The sequence below is a fragment of the Elephantulus edwardii genome, unplaced genomic scaffold (assembly GCF_000299155.1).
Source record: "Elephantulus edwardii isolate Elephantulus edwardi_28Jun2011 unplaced genomic scaffold, EleEdw1.0 scaffold00073, whole genome shotgun sequence".
In the NCBI taxonomy this organism is placed as follows: domain Eukaryota; kingdom Metazoa; phylum Chordata; class Mammalia; order Macroscelidea; family Macroscelididae; genus Elephantulus; species Elephantulus edwardii.
The window spans coordinates 12,932,545-12,943,772 of record NW_006399823.1 but is presented as its reverse complement, the minus strand read 5'-3'; the positions used below and the strand labels follow the sequence as shown (position 1 = coordinate 12,943,772).

The following is an 11,228-nucleotide window of genomic DNA, read 5'->3' as shown; positions in this document are numbered from 1 at the left end:
AGGTGTTCAGAGGCAGTTAATCATACAGGAGGAGATTGTCCATCCTTCTCCCGCAGAGCAGCTAGTGGATTTGAACTGCATGCCTTCGAGATTGCAGTGCATCTTCTTGCTGCTAAGCCACCAGAGCTCCCTGCCCTAGCACATTAAGTAAAATCTTACAATCATTTCAGAAGCAAGGCCTGATGATTGGCTTCTGAAAGCACACAGCCGTGGAACCCTATGGGCAGCAACTCTATTCTGAAAACACATGGGCTCAGGCAATCGGGTCAGACAGACTGAACAGAAAGTGGTTAGGTAGCCTTGGATGTGATAGGGAACTCTGTAACGAGGAAAGAGTGAGTACTTTCACCCTCATCAAAGTGACTTCAGAGAAGGAGCCATCCAATCACAGACACACAGGTGTGTACACACACACACACACTGAATTTTAGATGGCTGCTGAGTGTGACATGGTAAGACAATGGACTGGGTGCAGGGAAAATATAGGTATAGATGGGGACCCCTTTAAATCAAAGAAGACTTGCTTTTATCCCAAAAGGAAGTACAGTTCTGGACAAGTTTGCACTTTTATAGCAGTAGAGACAAAAACCAAAATGGAGTTTTAACTATGTGTATACACTATGCTTTGTCATAGTTTCCTGCTTTAAGGTGGGAGAGGCGTGTATGCTCTGTGTTGTTGTCCTTCTTAGGTGCAATGGAATACAACTCCCAGTGACCCTGTGAACCACAGATCTGAACTCTGTCCTATCCTGTGCCATCCTCACAATCTCAGACACTACTACACTACTCAGTCCACCTGGTTGAGCTTCTTCCTCTTTCTTGCTGTCCCTCCACCTTCCCAAGCACGTTGTCCCTATCCAAGGAATAGCCTCTCCTCGCAACATTCCCAAAGTAAGTGAGATGAAGTGTTCTCCTCGTTACTCTGTGTACACCAGAAATTCATCTGTTCCACAGAGAAGGGGAATATTTTCACCTGCCAGTGCTTCACCAGTCAGTGTGTAATCCATCTTGGGTCTGGAACCCAACAATGTTCCATTCCTAACTTTTGTAGGAGTCAGGGATATGAATCTTGTAGGAAAGCTCCAAAATTTATGAGGGAAGGGTTGAAAGATGAGATGAAATTTCACCATCCTTGCACTCATTGCCGGACAGACTTGTTTACTGTTTTGGCAGTCCATGGGATATTCAGCACCCTTCTACGGCACTGCCATTCAAAGGCATCCAATCTTTTTTGTCATCCTTATTCGCTGTTCAGTTTTCAGATGTGTAAGTACATCTACTTGTTGGCTTGGATCAGATGGATCTTAGTCTTTAAACTGACACTGTTGCTCTTGAGAATTTTGGAAAGGTCCTTAACAGTAGATTTCCCCATGCTGTTACCATGGATATTGACTGCTGGGTCCAAGTAAAATGAAATAATTAATAACGTCTGTCTTTTCTTCATCTATCATAATGTTGCCTATTGGTCCTGCGGTGAAAATTTTTTGTTTTCTTGTTGTTACGATGTAACCTATTTTGGAGACCATAGTCCTTGTTAGAGAGAGGTTTATTTGAATCAAATTACTCACACAATTGTGGAGACTGGAATATAGTATAACTGGCTCAGATGGAAAGCTAGAGGCTTTTCCTGACACAAGGAATTGCAAATGCTGAAGAATCCAAAATCTGCAGGCTCAAGACTTCTCAAAAAGTGCCAAGACAGATCCAGAATTGGGAGGAAAATTAACTTTGTCAGAGTATGCTCCTTTTTATCACAAATATAGACCATACTTCCAAGGAAATCCTTCTAGCACCTGATTGGCTGTTCATAATCTTTACATGATGTGTTGAATGAAAGTCTTTTCCCCTGAGATAGTTTAGACCAAGGTGACCAGCATTTAGCTAACACAAGCACCACATGGCCCTCCCACAAAGAGCACACCTACATGAGTAGCCTGGGTACCTCCAAATATTCCTTCTTAACAATTTTTAACTGTACTTGGAACTATCATATGCCATGACAGGGACTCCTTCCCAACCTTCTAGAAACTTCCCAACTTGAAAGAGTATGCTTCGTGATGACTGAACAACTAACCAAATAACATTTTGAAAGAGGAAAACTGTTGTCTGGACTTTGGCTCTTAACTCTAAGTGAGCTAGGAACCACTCCCAGATGTGAAGAGAACAACAATGTGATATAACCTGTTTTAAAAGGAACATTCTGGCTATGATGCAGAAAATGGACTGAAAGAGGTCAAGGGTAAATACAGGAAGCTAATGATCTAAACCAGAAATAATGGTAATGGAAATCATGAGCAGTGTTAAGAATCTGTGTATATTCCAAAGGTTCAGTCGAAATGACCTCCCAGTGGATTCTGATGTCAGACATGAAATAAAGAAAGGAGTCAGGAATAATGTCAGTTTTGACCTGAACTGAAGGATGAGGGTTCCACTTATGTGTGGCGGTCGTTATATACCATTGAGTCACCAGCAACTCATAGTGAACTTATGCAGAATAGCTCTGAACTCTGCCCTGTCCTGATCCAGTCTCACTAATTCCAACATACCACACCCCATTGCTCCAGTCACTGTGTTAATGCATCTCATCCAGTGTCGTCTTCTCCTGTGCTGTCCCTCCACCCTTCCAAGCATGATGTCCTTCTCCAAGGACGGATTCCTCCTGGATAAATGGAAGCTTCAAAATCCTTGCCTCCAAGGAGCAACCCTCGCCAGATCAAGCCTGTTTGTTCTCTTGACATGCTATGGTATGTTCAAGATTCTTCTCCCGCATCACAACTCAAAGGCATCGCTTCTTCTTCTATCATCCTTTGTCACTGTACAGCTCTCTGATATATAGCAAGTAATTGCAAAAAACATGGCCCGGGTTAGGCGCACCTTAGTCTGCAGACTGACATTGTTGCTCTTCAGTACTCTGGAATGGTCCTTGCTAGTAGATTTACTTAATACAATTTGCCTTTTGATTTCTTGCCATTTATATAGGTTATAGTATCAAAAGGCGCTCTGGTAGGCTAGTGGTAAAAAGTTGCACTGCAAGCTCAAAGGCACATGGTTCGAATCCAGCAGCTGTTCCAAGGGGAAAGGATGAGAAATCTCTTGGGTAATTAACTGCCTCTGAAAACTTTCTGGAGGGTCGACTACAAATGAGTTCCAACTCAGCAGCACACAACAATATAGTATCAGAAATTGCTCATGTGGCATCCTTATATTCTGTAACAACAAAAGTTACAAGCTTTTTCTCTAGTTGTCCTAAAGATATTTAGGAGCCTGCATTTGCCAGATTATAAATAAAATAATGTGTGTACTGTACAGTCAGAATTGACCCAGAGGTGACTCTCCGCCGGGTATTCAGAAGCAATTAATGCACAGGAGGAGATGGCTCATCCTTCTCCGATGGAGCAGCTGGGGGCCTCGAACCATGTGCCTCCAGGATTGCAGCACAGCTTCTTGCCACCAGAGCATATATTAAAAGACAAAATCATGTGCAGATAGCAAACTGATAGGATGTAAAAAGAAAAATTGAAATATATTTGTGTGTGTGTGTGTGTGGTTATATATGTTGCTGTTAGGTACCATTGAGTGGAGTACAACTCATAGCACCCTATGAACAGACCTGAACCTTGTCCTATTCTATACTATCTTCATCATCTCTCATACACTTCAGCTCATTGCTGCAGTCACTATGTTAAACCCTCTAACTGGAGTTTTCCTCTCTTTTGCTGACTGTCCACATTTCCTAGAATTATGTCCTTTCCAAGGAGTAAGTCTCTCCTAGCAACATGTCCAAAGTATGAGAGTTGAAGCTTTGCCATCCTTGCCTCCAAGAAGTACTTCGGCTCTACTTTTTCCAAGACGTATCTGTTCATCCCTTTGACAATCTGTGGGATATTAAACATTCTTTTTTAGCACCACAACTTAAAGGCATCGGTTCTTCTTCTGTCATCCTTATTCATTGTCCAGCTTTCAGCAAATGATTGAAAAGATCGTGGGCCGAATCAGCCACAGTTTAGTCTTCCTACTGACATTGTTGCTCTTCGGTATTTTGGTGAGGACAATGGACTTGCCCAAAGCAATACATCTCCTGATCTTATAACTGTTGCACCAACATTGTTGATTGTGGATCCAAGTAAGATGAAATCATTGTAGATTTCATCCTTTCTCCATCTATTATGCTGGTGTCTATGGGCCTAGTGGTAAGGACCTCTGTTTTCTTGATGTTGAGATGAAATCCATATTGAAGGCTGTATTCTTTGATCTTCTGCAGCAAGTGCTTCAGGTCCTCCTCACTTTCAGCAGGCAAGATTGTGTCATCTGCATAACGCAGGTTGTTAATGAATCTTCTTCTGATCCTGAAGTATGTAAGAAATATAGGGAGCTCTGCTCCTTCCGTGCTTTCTACAGAGGTGGCTGTCATCTCCCACAGGTATAATGGCGGCCCTCAGACTGCTGGTGAAGCCAAAAATCGTCAAAAAGAGAACCAAGAAGTTCATCTACCACCAGTCAGACCATTATGTCAAAATTAAGCGTAATCGGCACAAACCCAGAGGCATCGACAACAGGGTTTGGAGAAGATTTAAGGGCCAGATCTTGATACCCAACATTGGTTACGAGAGCAACAAACGAAGACAAAGCGCACATCACCCAGTGGCTTCTGCAAATTCCTAGTCCACAATGTCAAGGAGCTGGAGGTGCTGCTGATGTGCAACAAATACAGTGCTGGGATTGCGCACAATGTTTCCTCCAAGAACCGCAAAGCCATTGTGGAAAGAGCAGCCCGGCTGGCCATTAGAGTCACCAACCCCAATGCCACACTGTGCAGCGAAGTAAATGAATAGAAAGCTTGTTTGCACATTTTCTTTATGCTAAATAAACCATAAAAACTGGGAAAAAAGAAATATAGGGGCTCTGGTGGCATAGGGCTAAGGAGTTGTGCTGCCGACTCAAAGGCATGAGATTCAAATCCACCAGCTACTCCAAAAGAGAAAAAGAAGCAATCTCGTGCAATTTAGAGCCTCTGAAAACCCACCAGAGGGTCACCTCTGACCTATGGTTCCGGCTCATTAGCACCTAACAACAACAGCAATGCATCATAATGCAGCAAGCAAACCTTACCACTCGGACCTTTTTACTGCATGTACAATTCAGTCATCTTAATTACAGTCATCATGTTGCATTTTTTATGAAGTCATTTCCAGAAATATTCTTTCCATCCAAGTCTAGTAAAATTAATGAGCAAAACAAAAAGCAATTAATCAACAACAAAAACCACAAAACACTAACAACAACAAAACTCCTTTATATTGACATTCCTCCAGGGATTCAACCTACATATGAACAGTGATAACTATCTTGTAACCTAATTTAAAAGATATATCTCATTTCTCATGCAAAAATGGATTTGAATGCAACAACTGCAGAAAATTGAATAGAAAATAAATTCTGTATTTCTCTTTTTGTAATTGTCAGTGTGAATGTAAAATTATCTAACCTTCTGTACTGTATATCTTGGAAAATGACAGCTTTAAAAAAATCCGGGTCTAACTATACACAGTAATAATGAAAGAGCATATTCCACTTACAAGTGGAATATGACTTAATAAAGTAGCTAAATAGGCCCTGAATTGAAACAGTGAATCCTGATGTACTTTTGTAGCTATAGCTGTGATTTAAAAACATACTATAAACTGTGCCAAATTCAAGAAGCATAAAGGGAGCTCTGGTGGCCTAGTGGCAAGAAGCTGTACTGCAATCCCAAAGGCACACAGTTTGAGGCCCCCCCACCCCAGCTGCTCTGCAGGAAAATGATGGGCAATCTCCTCCCTTGTGAAAACCAGCCAGGGGGACAGCTATGGGTCAGTTCCAACTCTACGGTATATAACAGCATAGAGGTTTGAGTGTTGGCTATTTACGGCTGACATGACTGTCAAAATTACTTGTGGAATTCTTTTAATCTATGGAGCAGAAGAGCATACTTACCACAACTGTGCACAGTACATACAAATATACACCAAATCATATGAACTATTGAGAGATCACAGTGTTTATTTTTCTGAGTTTAATTCACACCTTAAACATTCACTATGTCCTTTGGACCAGATTACTGGTGACAAATACCCAAAGCCTCATAAATCACAACCTTTGATAAGTTTTTCTAGCTATCTTATCAAACATTTTCAAAGTTCCTCTGACCTTGGTCATTTGTTTACTTAATTGTGCCTTTGATGGTGAGAGGTTCCTTGGTCATACTGTCTAGCAGGGTGTCAAAACCACATGTAAAACACTTTGGCTTTGTCCCACAGGTGTTTAGTCGTGAGACTAAATGAAGTGGGTCCAGATGCTGAGAAGGATGAGCCAGAGAGCAGAGAAGGGGACGGGTGTGGAACTGCTGAAAAAACCCGGAACCCATTGTTGACTCCAAGAAGCTTTATAATGCAGAGTAGAATTCTCCGCATTGGTTTTCCAAGGCAGCAAATCTTTACATAAGGAGTTGGCTGCACCCCACTGCCATGATTCTTCGGGGAAAGAAGTTGCTGTTGTGGTGCCATAGCTTTGATCATTTAAGCAGGAGGGGTCCTCCTGCACCTCCCCTGAGTTTGCATCCAATACAAATACAGTTTTCTGTCCACTTTGATCCTGTATTTATTTTCTTTTAAAACCAACTTTTCTCTCAGTTCTCTGATTTCAGTGGTATTGCTTTAAAATGCAAATAGCTTGATAGAGTATCTCGGGGAGTGTTCTTTCCTTTTCCATTTTAAAAAAAAAATAAAGTAGAATTGGTGATGTATCTTCTCTGAATGTTCAGTAGAATTGAGCTGTGAAGTCATCTGGTGCAGGACTTTTTTTGGTGGGGGAGTCTTTTTATGGACACAAGGGGGAAGGGGTGGAAGCAGAGGGGTGAGGATGGGTATGGGCGAAACCAGAGGGCTGCACAATTTAGTGGAGAGAGGGTAAAGGATATAAGAAAGATCCAGCAGTGACCTGAAAAGACAGGGTAATGATGGGCAGAGTCCAATGGTGATTAATTTTATAAAGCACAATGCATAGGAATGATTGTATAAAACACAATATGAAAATGAAGAATAGTGTGAAACATAATGTATACAAACTTTGTAAACAAACCAATAAAATACACTTTTTAAAATAATGCAAATAACAGCCCATCACAGATGCAACTACACTAAGACTGTTCCAATGCAGATGGTGGTTTCTCTGCAGACAATTGTTGTGGGTTGATTTGTGTCCCCCAACAAGACATACTGAAGTGCTAACTCCTGTGAATATGACCTTATTTGGAAGTAGGGTATCTGCAAATGTAACTACTTAAGTTCATATGAGGACATACTGAGGTCTCTCACTGCCATTAACTCAAAACTAACCCATAGGCCACACTTTACCAGGTTTGAGGCTCTAAATCACACAGGAGGTGACTATTCATCTATTTCCTTGGAGCTGCTAATGGATTCCAAAGACTCAACAAGTGTGGCCTTTGAGTTAGCTCACTCCCTAGGGACTGTGCTGCCAGAGCCCCCATACTGACGTAGAGTGGCCCCAATCCAATGAGTGATGCCCCTATAAGAAAGAAGAAATCCTGGGGCACCCTCATCCAAGCACTCAGCTGCTAACCAAAGGTTCACATCCATTGCTCTGTGAGAAAATGATGTGGCAGTCTGATTTCATAAAGATTTACAGTCTTGGCAATTTGGGGAGGTGGTGGTTCTTTGTACTATGGGGTCACTATGAATCTACTCTCTAGCAACGGGTTTATTTGTTTTGCTGAGAAGAGAGGGGGAAAGATCCAGAAAAAGAGGGGGAAAGGCCATGAGGAAACATGAAGACAGAGCTAGAAATGAGGCCATGCTGCCAAAGACCAAGAAAAGGCAAAGGCTGCCGGAAGTTGGAAGAGACAAGATCGTTCCCTAGAACCTTCAGAGGGAGAATGATCCTGCTGGTAACTCCGAGAGAAGATCTTCTGTTGTATTAAGCAGCCTATTTGTGGCACTTTGTTACAGGAGCCCAAGAAAAATTATAGAACCACCCAGTTTATACCAAGAGGCTATACAACAAGTTAGTTAAGAGTGTGCAAGATCTGACATAAAGCGTTCCTGGTCTCCAGTCTGGACTTGGCTCCTCAATAGTTCTTTTCATTATTTCCCATCTCAAGCCTTGCTCTGAAAAATCAGAAGACCACTTAATGCCCCCTGCTGTGACAGGAACTAAGGTAACAAATGGAAAATGCTTGGCTAAGTATTTACCAATATATGGTAGGTCTCGTTAATATAAGGGAGCCCCGATGATCTAGTAAATAAGGAGTTGTGCGACCAAGTCACAGGCAAGCAGTTTGAATCCACCAGCCAATCTGTGGGAGAAAGAGGTCAGTTATGAATGAACAGCATCTAACATCACTGTTGTTGTTGCTCTGTGCTGTCGAGTCAGGACTAACCCAAAGCTGACTTTCTGGTGGGTTTGCAGTGGACTTTCTTACCACTAGGCCACCAAGCAAGTGGTGGTGATAATGAGTCTCCCTCTGATCCTAATGCCACATTCTTCTTCATAGAGTTCAGTTTCTTGAATAATTTACTCAGTATACAGATTGAATAGGTATGGAGAGAGAATACACCTTGACACACTCCCTTCTTAATTTTAAACCATTTAGGGGACACTTAACAACAACACCAGCAGCAACATAGAGAGAGCTCTGTTGGCCTAGTGGACAGAAAGTGATGTTATCAAGCCAAAGGTGAATGATTTTCATCTGCAGCCCTCAGGCCTGGTTTTAATTGTTTTTGGTCAAACATTCTTCTAGGTGGTACAGCACTGGTCTGTCCATTTGCTGTACAGGGGTAACTCGTAGTTGTTGTGATGCTGAACACTGTGACACTGATGTGTCAAATGTGATAATGATCCCCATGGTGGACAGTGTTTGGTGGAGCTCCCCGATTAAAACAAGCTTGGAAGCAGGAGTAGCATCTACTTCCAAAATAGCTTGCCTCCAGAAACTCTATGAACTTGGAAAAAATTATAAAGTTATAAAAATGTTCAGGTTCATTCATAGGGTTGCTATGAGTAGTCTATGACTCAATGGCACTTAGCAACAACAACAACAGTGTCTCTTTGCTCTGTTCACACAACAGCCTCCTGGTCTAGGTATAGGTTTTGCATGAGCACAATTAACTGTTCTGGGATTTCCCTTTTCCTCAATTTTAGCCATAACTTGTTATGATCCACACTGCCAAATGCCTTTGCATTGGCGTAATGCAAATGACACAACTTTGCTTGCTGAAGGTAAGTAGGAGGACTTGAAGCACTTGTTGCAGAAGATCAAGGAATGCAGCCTTCAATATGGAGTGTATCTCAATGTCAAGAAAACAAAGATTTTTACCACTGGACCTATAGGAAACATCATGATGGATGGAGAACAGATTCAAACTATCCACAACTTCATCTTACTTGGATCCACAATCAATACCCATGGTACCTACCAGCAGTCAGGAAATAAGGAGACATATTGCACTGGGAAAGTCTGCACATAGAGATCTCTCCAATATACTAAGGAATAATGATGTCAATTTGAGGACTAAGTTGTGTCTGATTCAAACTATGGTGTCTTCTGATCACTTGCTGTGCGTCTGAGAGCTGGACAATAAGTAAGGATGAGAGAAGAAGAAACAGTGCCTTAGAACTGTGGTATTGGAGAAGAGCACTGAGCATTCCATGGACTACCAAAAAAACAAATATGTCTTGGATAAGATGCAGCCAGAGTGCTCTTTGGAGGCAAGGATGATGAGGCTTTGCCTCACATATTTCAGGCATGTTGCTAGGAAGGGCTTGGAGAGGGAAATGATGCTTGGAAGGGTGGAAGGCCGGCAGTGGAGAGAAAGACCCTCAACCCAGTGGATTGACACAGTGACTGCTGCAAGAGGCACTAATATGTCAGGAAGTGTGAGGATGGCACAGGATAGGACAAATAAGACAGGGTTCAGATCTGTTGTTCATAGGGTCTCTACGAGCTGTACTCAACTTGATGGTATCTAACAACAAAAACAAGCCACCAGAGCTCCCCAAGCATTGTTGGTGTTATGTGACATCAAGTCGACTCCAACTTATAGTGACCCTATGTACAATAGTTCTTAATCCTGCTCTATCCTCAGCCAACTTTACTGTCTCTAACACCTCTATTCCCGTTATTCTAGTCATTGAGTCAATCCATCTCATCCAGAGTCTTCCACTCTTGTGCTGTCCCTACATCCTTTCAAGCATGATGTCTCTCTCCAAGGATTGGTCCCTCCTTGCAACATGCAAGTATATAAGACAGACCTTCAAAATCCTTGCTTTTAAGGAGCATCCTGATTTCACACTCTACAGGACAGATCTGTTTTGTTCTCTTAGTAGTCATGGTATATTCAAGACTCTTCTACAGCCCCACAACTCAAAGGCATCAATTCTTCTGCTATCAACATTAGTCATTGTCCAGCTTTCTGATGCATAACACGTAACTGCAAAGACCATGGATTGGATCAAGCACACCTTAGTATCCAGACTGACATCATTGTTTTTTAGTACTCTGGAGAAGTCCCTGATAGCAGATTTTCTCAATGTCTTTTGATTTCCTGGCTGCTGGTACCAAGAGTGTTGATTGTGGAGCCAAGCAAGCTAAAGCTGTTAACAATCTCAATCTTTTCATGATCTATCATGATGCTGCCAATTGGCCCAGTGGTGAGAGTCTATGTTTTCTTGATGTTGAGCTTCAATCCATATTGAAGGCTGCAGTCCTTCACTTTCTGCAGCAAATGCCTCAGGTCCTCCTCAGCTTCAGCAAGCAAGGTGGTGCCAACTACATAGCACAGGCTGTTGATGAGTCTTTCTCTAATCCTGATGCCACATTCCTCCTCATAAAGCCCAGCCTTCTGGATAATGTGTTCCACATATAGATTGAAAAGGTAAGGAGATAGGATGCGTCTTTGGTGTACACCTTTCCTGATTGTTTTTATTATTATTGTGTGTGTGTGTGTGTGTGTACCGTCAAATAGGATCTGACTGGTACAGGAAGAGATTGTCCCTCCTTCTCCAGCAGAGCATCTGGTGGATTTGAACATTCCCTGATTTTGAACCACTCTGTTTCCTTGCTCTGTTCTGATTACTGCCTGATGGTCAAAATATAGGTTTTGCATAAGCACAATTAAATATTCTGGAATTCCCATTCTTCTCAGTGTTAACCATAGTTTGTTGTGATT

The 11,228-nt window shown here is 42.1% G+C and overlaps 1 pseudogene; it reads left to right on the top strand.

The window, feature by feature from the left end:
- The first annotated feature begins 4,425 nt into the window (after positions 1-4,425).
- On the top strand, positions 4,426-4,832 carry LOC102862272 (annotated as a pseudogene).
- Positions 4,833-11,228: the final 6,396 nt, after the last annotated feature.